A 10,975-nucleotide genomic window follows, 5' to 3' on the forward strand; every position below is an offset into this window, starting at 1 on the left:
CTACTGCACTTCAGTACATTTCCATTTCTTTATCTAGAAAAAGGAGAAAAGAAAATTGGCTAATTATTCCTACTTGATTCTGTTCACATTTCTACTGCCAAGAGTAGCAGTTACTCATCAACAGACTCTAGGAACACCCATATACGAACAGACATGTACAGTCAGGCCCATGTCAGGCTTTTCCAGCTTTCCATTCCACTCATAGAAGCCTCTGCTTGAAGTATTCCCAAGCACCAGAATAGGGTTCACCTCAACAGCAGAGGTTTTAATGTTCTATTCCCTTTTATGTGTATGGATGTTTTGTCTGCATGTATGCCTATGCACCACATGGCCAGATGACAGTGTCATATTCCCTAGAAATGGAGTTACAGATAGTTGTGAGCACCATGTGGATTCTGGGAATCAAACCTGGGTCCTCTGGAAGAGCAGCCAGAGCTCTTAACCACTAAGGCATCTCTTCAGCTCTGAACAGTGGAGTTTTATATGCAATAAATTTGCAAGCAACCATGAATTACAGACATATACAGTGATTCCAGCATCTATTCTTGGATCACAGGAAAGATAGAATACCCAAAGATAGAAGGAGAAAGAAAAGAAAAGGCAAGTTAAATATAGCTGTGCACGCCTATAGTCCCAGGATTCAGAAAGCTGACAGAGGAGAATCGCAAATAGGAGGCCAAGCTGGGTTACAGGGTGAATCTGAGACCACCCTGTGCTACACAGCAAGACCTGTTTCAAGAGAAGGAGGGAAGAAGAGAAATAAAACTAAGTGAAAAGTAAGCAAACATTTTAAAAGATAAAGTGAATGATCTCATGTATTACAGTACCGGGTTGTCCCAGCTATTGAGCATAACCTATGTGAAATGCTGCTCTATACCACTGTTTAATTCAATGCATAGTCACCACACACTCTCTATATACTAGTCATGGTTGTAAAGAAAGAGTATTTTATAGACAATAAAATACAAGAAAATTCCCTCCTTCTTGGAGCTTACATCTCAGGGGATAGCTTATCTAGTTATCCCAATAAAGAATGAAGACAGGAAAGCAGGAGGTCTGAGGTGTAGTCCAGTGGCAGAGCATGTGCTTAGCAGGCACAAAGCCCTGTTTCTGATCCCCAGCATCAGGAATGAGTGAAGAGTGAAAAGGTAAGGAAAGAACAGGAAAACAATACATAGAAACAGAAAAATGGGGACAAATATATAGGACAGAAAAAAAATTGAGGGATCTCCTGGTTTTGTTTCTGTTGCAGTGATAATACAATGACTTGGGGAGGAAACAGTTTATTTCATCTTACAGCTCACTGTCCATCATTGAGAAAAGCTAAGGCAGAAACTCAAGTCAGGAACCCAGAGGCAGAAAATGAAGCAGAGGCAATGGAGAAATGTGGCTTATTGGCTTGCTCTCCATGGTTTGCTCAGCCTCCTTTCTTATACAGCCCAGATCCACCTGCCCAGGAGTAGTGTCAACTACAGTAATCTAATCTGGGACCTCCCCACATCAATCATCAATCAAGAACATGAGCCAGGCAATAGTGGTACGTGCCTTTAATCCCAGCACTCTGGAGACTGAGACAAGCAGATCTCTGTGAGTTCAAGGCCAGCCTGATCTACAGAGCAAATTCCAGAACAGGCTCCAAAGCTACACAGAGAAGCCCTGCTTTCAAAAACCAAAAACCAAAAACAGAAAGAAAGAAGGAAAGAGAGAAAGAAAGAGAAAATGCCCCCCCAAAAGATGAGGTATACAGGCCAATCTGATGGAGGCAACTCCTCAATTGAGGCTCCCTCTTCACAGATGACTCTAGTTTGTTCCACACGTTGACAAAACCCTAACCAGCACAAGGGAAGAGGCTCTAAAGGGAATCAGACCCTGTCCCAAACAAACAGACTCTCCAGGCTTGGCTGCTTCCCATAGTAACAGGGCAAGAGCAGTGCAAAGAGTGAAGGCGGAGGTTACCAGGCCTCTCGTGACTCACATTTGCAGCTGGTCTGTGACACACTGCCACATTCCAGAACACCAAGTCAAATCTGGAGGTAAAGCAAGCCATCACCCTGGGCCCCTTGTTGAGAGCAAGGATATCGGAACTGTTGGAAGCCATCTTTGTAAAACCTTTATATTACCTCAGTGACTATCCATAGCCACTTATGAGACAGTCATCATTTTACCCGCTATCGAATAACGAAGGAAGACTGTTTGGGATGACTAAACAGCCCCTGTAAGCAGGCAGCAGATCTAGAGTAGCTCCTCACTGCCTCAGAGTCCCAGCTTCCAACTGCCCTTCAGTGGAGGACCATGGTTGAATGAACAGAACCCAGTGTCCTTTCTCTGACAGGATGGGAAAGAAAGCAAAGTACTCAAGAGTTCAGAAGCTGGAGCTCAGATCACCTTGGCTTGTGTTTGAATGCTGGTTTGGACTCACTGGCTTCATGGCTTTGGCTAGTCAGCCTCAGTTTCACCACCTTACTAATGGAACTGATAACAATGTGCAGTTAAAGCAGTGGTGAGACAAGGCTCTGCCTGGACGCACATAACCGGCCCTCTTTTCTCATGGGTTCTGCACTCACTGACTCAGCCAATCACAGATAGAAAAGATTTTTAATTGCACCTGTACTACACATGTACAGATTACTTACATACCATTTACATTTTATAATAGACAACCTAGGAATGCCCTAAAGTATGCAAGCTGAGGTGCACAAGTCAGTACTTTTGCCATTATATATAGGAACTTCAATATCTTTGAATTTGGGAATCTATGGGGGTACATGGAATGAATATACTGCCACATCTAAGGACCACTGTCCCCTTAGTACTGTTGACATGACTGTCCTAATTATTCACCTTCAATCAAGCACTATATTGCAGTCTCATGACCACAGTGTCCAGAGCTCCAATGTGGCCTAATGATCCTAATATGACTTCACCATCATCATCATTGTCCTATCATCCCTTTGGACGCTGTCTCCGAATCAGCTTTGCCTCTGGTCCCAATGTTGCTGCAGTGACTACTCCCAAGGGACCCTGTCACACTGTTGACCCTGTGTCTGCTCTTTTGTTGCACTTTTTATTCCCTTTGCAACTAGTTGCCACTTGGTGCTAGAGCCCTAGTGGCCATACATGTTTACCTACATTTCCAGTCTCTCTCAGCTCTAACTGGACAATTGGAGGAGGAAATGGAAGTTTCCAGTTTGGGACATTTGCTGCATTTGTTTCCTGTACTAGCTTAATGCCTTTTTTTGTTTTCTGTGCTTTCAAAGAGCCAAAATATTCCAACGTAAAGAACCACTAGGTGGCAGGGGTGTTTCACTCTCTGGCTCATCACCTTCTTTATTCCCTTCTAGACATCAATTGCAGCAAAACTACGGTTTCTTTTAAACGACTAAGCTGCTTTTAAATCGACTTCCTTATCAATACGCAGCTGCTGAAGAACTAATGAAATTCACGTACTTTCTTCTGAAAATCCACGGTGACGTCACTAATTCCTTTCAGAGTTTCTCACAGGGGTCATGTTACTGAAGAAGTTTTACTACCTTTGGCTTGAAAGGGCGTGGGAAAAGCAAACAAACCAGTGCTCCTTCAGCACAGGCCAAAGCTAAGTGTTTTCCCTGCAGTTGTCAACACCCAAAAGGACAAAGGTCTCTGGGTTAAGGGTTCATGGACTATTAGGCCGTTGTTTCATTAATAGGATTGTAGACGCATCTCTCATTTCCCAGTGAGGTTCCCAGAAGGTTTCTTTGGAGGAGATGGAATTTCAGCTGCTTGCTGAGATAGAAGCAGGTGTAGGCACATCCTTCTTTCAATTACATCCCACAGGACTCCAACCTGCCAGGTGGGGTAGTCTTTTAACATAATGGACTAGGAGGGACAAAGAAGGGAGGAGACTGGAGTGAAGGCCAGAATGCTAATGGAATCCTCACCTGACAGCATGGAGGAACAAGAATGGCCATGCACAGTTGACGGGACAAGATACAGAGTCAGGTGTGGTAGTATGCACTTGTGATTCCATTACTTGGGAAGTGGAGACAGGAAGATCTTGAGTTCTAGACCAACCAATGCTACTTAATGAGACTGTAAAATAAATAAATAAACAGGTATTTAACATATCATTTAAAGTTAAACATAACATTAAGATACAAATTCCTTGCCCTCTGGGGTTCTCCCATTGTGCTGTAAGCCTGTATTAAAGACTTCCTCCCTCCTTCAATAAACAGCATTCAGCATTCAAAAAGAAAAAAAAAGGGAAAGAAATTGAAGACAGCGATGTTCTAAAAAAGGAAGTGGTGAGCCAGGCAGTGTTGGCGCACTCCTGTAATCCCAGCACTCGGGAGGCAGAGGCAGATGGATCTCTGTGAGTTCAAGGCCAGCCTGGTCTACAGAACTAGTCCAGGACAGCCTCCAAAGCTACAGAGAAACCCTGCCTCGAAAAACCAAAAAAAAAAAAAAAAAAAGGAAGTGAAGTGGTGGTGATAGTGTCATGGGCCTATGATGATGCTGGACCAAAGTCTATCACACTGTGCAAACAGGAAAACTGTATACTATGTGACTTATCTATCAATAAAGATCATATATATAAAGAAGACACAGGAACAGCCCACATCCTGAAAAAAAAAAAAAAGATACAAACTCTTTGGGGCTGCAGCTGTAAGGGCAGAAGGAAGAGAAACATGGATGAATGAAAAGTTAACAGGGTCAACTGTATCTCAGCACAATCCATAGAAAATATGGAAAACTGAAAAAGCAAAAACCAGTACTGTGAACATGTTATTTGGAGCAAAAAAAAAAGAAGGAAAAAGAAACAACTAAACAACAACAAACCCTAAAAACAGAGTTAATAGATCTTGTGTCTAGAGAGGAGATGAGGAACTACGCAGTAGTGTAGCTGTACTGTGTGATTTTCTAACCATGACCTTGTTTTACGTTAAGAATGGGCTAGGACAGGTGTGGTGCGTGCCTTTAATTCCAGCCCTTAGGAAGCAAAGGCAGGTGGATCTCTGTGAGCTCAAGGCCAGCCTGGTCTTTTTGAAAACAAAAGGGGAGGGGGCTGGGAGTGTGGGACAGCTCAGCAGGTAAAGCGCTTGCTATGCAAACCTTACCTGAGCTCTACCCCTAGAATCCACATCAAGATGGAATGAAAGAACTAACTCTTCAAAGTGCTCCTTAGACCTCCAAATGTGTAGCGTGTGCATGCACAAATCATCACCATATCATCATCGTCATCATCAAAGAATGAAGTGAAAGGCTAAGAAGTGGTTAGACCTGAGTTCCTTTTTGGGACCCACAGTGTAAACAAAGAGAATGAATTCCTACCATTTGTCTCCTGACCTCCACAAATACAATAAACATGTACACACACACTAATAAAAAAGGTAAAACATTTCAAAACATTTGTTTCCTTGGAGATGACTTTAGCTTACACTTTTGCCAGGAACAGTCATGCACACACCTTTAGTCCCAGCACTCGGGAGGCAGAGGCAGGCAGGTCTCTGTGAGTTCGAGGCCAGCCTGGTCTACAGAGTGAATTCTAGGATGGTTGGGGATGTTGCACAGAGAAACCCTGTCTCAACACCACTTCCAAAAAAGAACCACTGCTGTGAGTTACAAAATAGAGGCTTCAGTTTTCATACACACACGTGACTTGTTCAAAATAGGCATTTTCTACTAAGGATCCATTCTAGTCAGTATTTTCGTGGCATATCTTTGGGCTCCTTTATGATAAACTAAAGTAATTGTCCTCTCTAACTCGATGTTGTATTTACATATCTATATCTGTATAAAATAATGACTATAAATGTTTGTTTAAAAAGGAGAGGTGCAAATGTGAATTTAACAAGAAGTTGTAGATTTTCAACACTGTACACAAATTCCTTTGTTACAAATAAGTATTTATGCTTCTAAAAAAAAAATTAGTCCTCTCTAATAAACTAAAATAAAGAGAAAATGTGCTGTTGGCTTCATTGGTGACATTTCAGCACGAGTTCCTTAGCACGAACCTATCAGCAGAATGTGGTTGCCTAAAGCAGCAAATTTGGAAGGCCCTGGCCATACACTTCCTTTTTTATCTTCTTTTGAAAACCACATCCAGTCTATCAGCATCGACTGATATTCCTTCAGAATGTACCAGAACTTGGCAACTCTCACCGTGCCCAACCCTGGCACTCTAGTTTGCCTGGCCCACTGAAATGTCTAGTTGATGCTTTCATCTGGGCTTCAGAGTGATGTGTTTTTGTTGTTTGAATTTTGGCTTTGAAAGGAAGTTCAGGCTGGCCTCAAACTGCCATGTAGCTGAGGATGACCTGAAAATGTCAATCTCCCAGGTGCTGGAATGACAAACCTGCACCATCACCACATACTGGAGATGAATTCAGGGATTCTGCATGCAAAGCAAGCACTCTGCCAACTGAGCTACACCCCTAGCCCGAGTGGTGAACTTTACAAAAAGTTTAGTGTGTGTGTGTGTGTGTGTGTGTGTGTGTGTGTGTGTGTGTGTGTAGATGCACCAGGTCCACTGAAGCTGCAGCTGTGGATGACTGTGAGCCATCCAATGTTGGTGCTGGAAACTGATCTTTGGTTTCATAATAGCAACAAGTGTCCCTTACCACTGAGCCATCTTTCTAGCCCCAGAGTGGTATTCTTAACTGTAAGGCATGGCGAGAATTTGTAAAATATTGGTTATTTCATGAGCCCTTCATTTTCTCAGCTGAACGAGCCTCCTATCTAATTCTAGACCTTTTGAACGTTTTAAACCTGCTCTATAATACTCTTCTTTCAGATTGCTACACAGCCTGCTCTCTTCCTTCAGGCTTTGCTCTGTGACCTTACAAAGAGACCTTTCCTGTCCTGTTGACATAATATTGAATTATTCCCCATCTCTCCTGCACTCTCTACCTTCCCCAACCCTGACTTTCCTTAGTTTTTCAGCATATTACTGATTCTCAAAGAATGTTATTGCAGGGTTGGGGATTTAGCTCAGTGGTAGAGTGCTTGCCTAGCAAGTGCAAGGCCCTGGGTCTGATCCTCAGCTCAAAAAAAAAAAAAAAAAAAAAAAGAAAGAAAGAATGTTATTGCATATTGTTTACTATGCTATCATTTTTCTTTAGAATATAAATGCAGACACCTAAGGATCTCTCCCTTGATGCCTCCACTGCTGTATATCCAGAACCTAAATTAAGAACGTCTGACATATAACAAATGGTCAATATATTCTGTTGCCTACATTGAGAGACCTAGCATATGACTGGTAGAAATTTTTTTTAAAATTTTACTTTATTTTATTTTATTTTTATTATTATGTGTTTTAATTTTATACATCAGCCATGGGTTCCCCTGTCCTCCCCCCTCCTGCCCCCATCCCCACCTTCCCTCCAGCCCCTCCCCAAAAATTTACTTATTTTACATGCATTGATACTTTGCCTACATGTATGTCTGTGTGAGGATGCCAGATCCCCTGGAACTGGAGACACAGACTGTTGTGAGCTGCCATGTGGGTGCTGGAAATTGAACCAGGATCCTCCAGAAGAGCAGCTAGTGCTCTTCACCACTGAGCCATCTCTCCAGCCCCACACCCAGGAACCTTATTAGATAGTCTGAAGACACACATAAGATACACATGAGACGGCACTAAATTAGACCCAGAGAGTATCTCTTCAGTATTCTAACCCTTCATTATGTCAAGAAGGTCTCTGTTAATCCTCTGTTGTCTCTATTACCTCATCTTTCACAACTGGAGAGTGGGCTGTAGATTCACAGTCAATTGAAAGCCTTTTACAATCCTAAGGTAAGTAATAATAATAATCAAATAAATACACTTTTAGAAAAAACAAAAAACATAAAAGCCTTTTACACAGAATACTATCTGACCAGAATTTAGTAATTTTATCTTATTTTCATGCTTAATTTTCATTACTATTTGTGTGTGTGTACCTGTGTGTACCCAAGCCATAGCTCCATCAGTACTGGAGGTTAGAGGACACCTATTGAAGTTGGTGCTCTCCCCAGACAATGTGGGTCCAGAGGATGGAGATTATCAGGCTTGGTGGCTGGAACCCCCACCTGCTGAGCCATCTCACCAGCCTCTGTTCTAAATATTATTAAGAACACCATCCATTTTATCACATGGCTGACAATGTGTTAATCTCATTTAAGTCTCCCAAAAATTCTTGGAGGAAAGTATAAGTTTGTAAATGAAGAAACTGTAGGTGAATCTCCCATAAGATCCAAAGCGTCCTCTATCCAGATAAACTTCACATAAAACTTGCTATTTTATTAAAATGTATAATTCTGTGTCTCTTAGTATACTTATGATGGTGTGTAACTTATTATTACTACCTAATTGCAGAACATGCTCATACTCAGAAAAGCCAATAACCTTTACCTATCACCTCCAATTCCCCTCCTAACCCTAAGCAATACTAATCTGCTTTCTGACTCTATATATTTATGTTGTTCTAGACACTAAAGATAAATGGAATTGTACCTGTTGTTTTCTGTGATCTCTGTCTGTCTCTTTCTCTCTCTGTCTCTGTCTCTCGTGTGTGTGTGTGTGTGTGTGTGTGTGTGTGTGTGTGTGTATGTATGTATACATGCATGTTACTGGGGATTAGACCTATGGCCTCTCACATGCTAGGAAACAAAGGACACTATCACTGAGTTACACCCACAGCCTAAATGTGGTCTTTTGCATGTGGTCTGGCTTCTTTCAGTTAACTGCTACAAAGGTTCATACATATTGTAGCATATATCTGTACTTCAGCAGTTTTTATGAGCAACTATGGAGGTAGCTTCTAGTAGAGTGCTTACTTGGCACATGCAAAGCACTGGGCTTGATATAACACACCACAAAATTTTAAAAGATTGAATAGTATTTTTTATTACTAAATACTAACCTGTTGTACATATATATCACATCTGTCTGTCCATCACCTCATGGATATTCAGATTGTTCCTACTTTGGGGCTATATGCAATGTATATTTGTGAACAACTTCTTGTTTGAACATGTTCCACTTCTGAGAATACACTGGTAGAATGGGGAATGTGGTGATTATATGTTATACCCTGTTCAGAAAAGCTAAATTGAATCCTAACATTGCTATAACATTTGCATCGACAGCAGCAACATTTCATTGCTCCATATCCTCTCTAGATCATGAAAGGAGATTCTTGCTTTTCAAACTTGCCATTTGAAGAGGTATCATGAAATTAGTGTTAATTTACATTTTTCTAATGATTAGTGATATTGACCAACATTTCACAAACTTATTGGTCATATGTATATCTTTTCAGAAAGTTCTGATGCAAGTCCTTTGTGAAGTAGGAAAGGAGAAATTACAGGGACCTGAGAAGCAAAAGGAGTCTCTTTCTCACAGCTGAGAATCACAAATTAAAAAACTATTAGCAACTGCTTGAGGCCTTTCTCCTTTCCCATCTGTAAACCTATAATTTTATAGGACTCTCATCAGAAACTCCACTTATGGTAAAGGGCATGTCCTAACCCCTTGTACAATACTAGTGGCTCCTTGTTTTATCAGATTGTAATCCCATCCAAGGCACTTCTGAAGCATCTTATCTCATTTATGAAAAATAAAAAGGGATAAGCTTTCTTTTTCATTTGAGATGTAACTTCAGATCCACTAAGTGGTTAAATTACTCTTAACTCCTAGGCTTAAAGTCTATACTAAAACTGCCTTTATTTAATAAAGCGTGTTCTTTTTGAGAAGCTCACACCCATACTCTCAGATGTGCTTTATTTTTCCCTTGAGTATCTACCCTTGACCCCCACAAAGGTTTCTCTGTGTAGCCCTGGCTGTTCTGGAACTCACTCTGTAGACCAGGCTGGACTCACACTCAGAGTATGAGTATGCCCTCCCCGGTGCTGGGATTAGGGCATGCACCACCACCTCCTGGCTCTTTTTTTTTTTTTCCCTCCCTTAACATTTATTTATGGGGTTGGGGCTCTCCTGGCACAGATGTGGAGGTCAGGGAGCAACCTGTGGGGAGTCTGTTCTTCTACCATGTGGGTTCTGGGGATGGAATTCAGATGGTCAGGCTTGGTGGCAGACACATTTTACCTGCTGAGTCATCTCTATCAGACCTCTGTTTTTTAATAAACTACAATACTGCTTTATACTGGTTGGTCCAACTTCTGTCTACATCCAAGCCAAAGATCTGGTTTTACCTTATTCATTGTCCCTGCTGATAGGAATAGTTGTTGTGCTCAGATCCTGACCCCCAGAGAGACCACCAAGGACAAGCGTACCAGAATGCAAAAGCAAGGATTATTCCATCCAGCACTCACGTGCCTAGTTCAAGCTAGCAGGGAACCTTCGTCCACCATGCCCACCGCTCCCATCGCTGTGAGGCAGGGAGGAGGGAGGAGAGTTACTCTTTCTTGGGGAAGTTAGTTTTTGTTGTTGTTTTTGTTTTTGTTTTTGTTTTTTGAGACAGGGTTTCTCTGTGTAGCTTTGCACCTTTCCTGGAACTCACTTTGGAGACCAGGCTGGCCTCGAACTCACAGAGATCCGCCTGTCTCTGCCTCCCGAGTACTGGGATTAAAGGCATGCGCCACCACAGCCCGGCCGGAAGTTAGTTTTTATAGGCAAAACCCACAAAATTTCTTAGAGGGGAGGTGGTTAGTACGGGTCCATCCTCCATTGGTCCAGTTTTTCCCGGGCCTGGACTTTGTCTCATTTCAGCTTATCTGTTTGCCCTGTCAGGAGTTTTACAGCCCATCTCCGGGGTCCGGTCATGTTATCTCCGGAGAGGGGCATCTCGTGGTTAATCGGTCACTACCAGACATCCTGACTTTGTTCTTTTGACAACACCTGACTTCACCTCTCTAGGAAGGGGGAACTGACACAGTTCTGTTTATTTTAAGATATCTCTTCCCTCAGCTCTTTTGGGTTTTGAGGGGAACTGTGTCTGGGCCTTTGGTGGGGGGTCTTTCATAGTGTGGCTCCATGTCTGTTGCTGCTGCAGCC

Source organism: Onychomys torridus, chromosome 3, assembly GCF_903995425.1.
Source record: "Onychomys torridus chromosome 3, mOncTor1.1, whole genome shotgun sequence".
NCBI classification, from domain to species: Eukaryota; Metazoa; Chordata; class Mammalia; order Rodentia; family Cricetidae; genus Onychomys; species Onychomys torridus.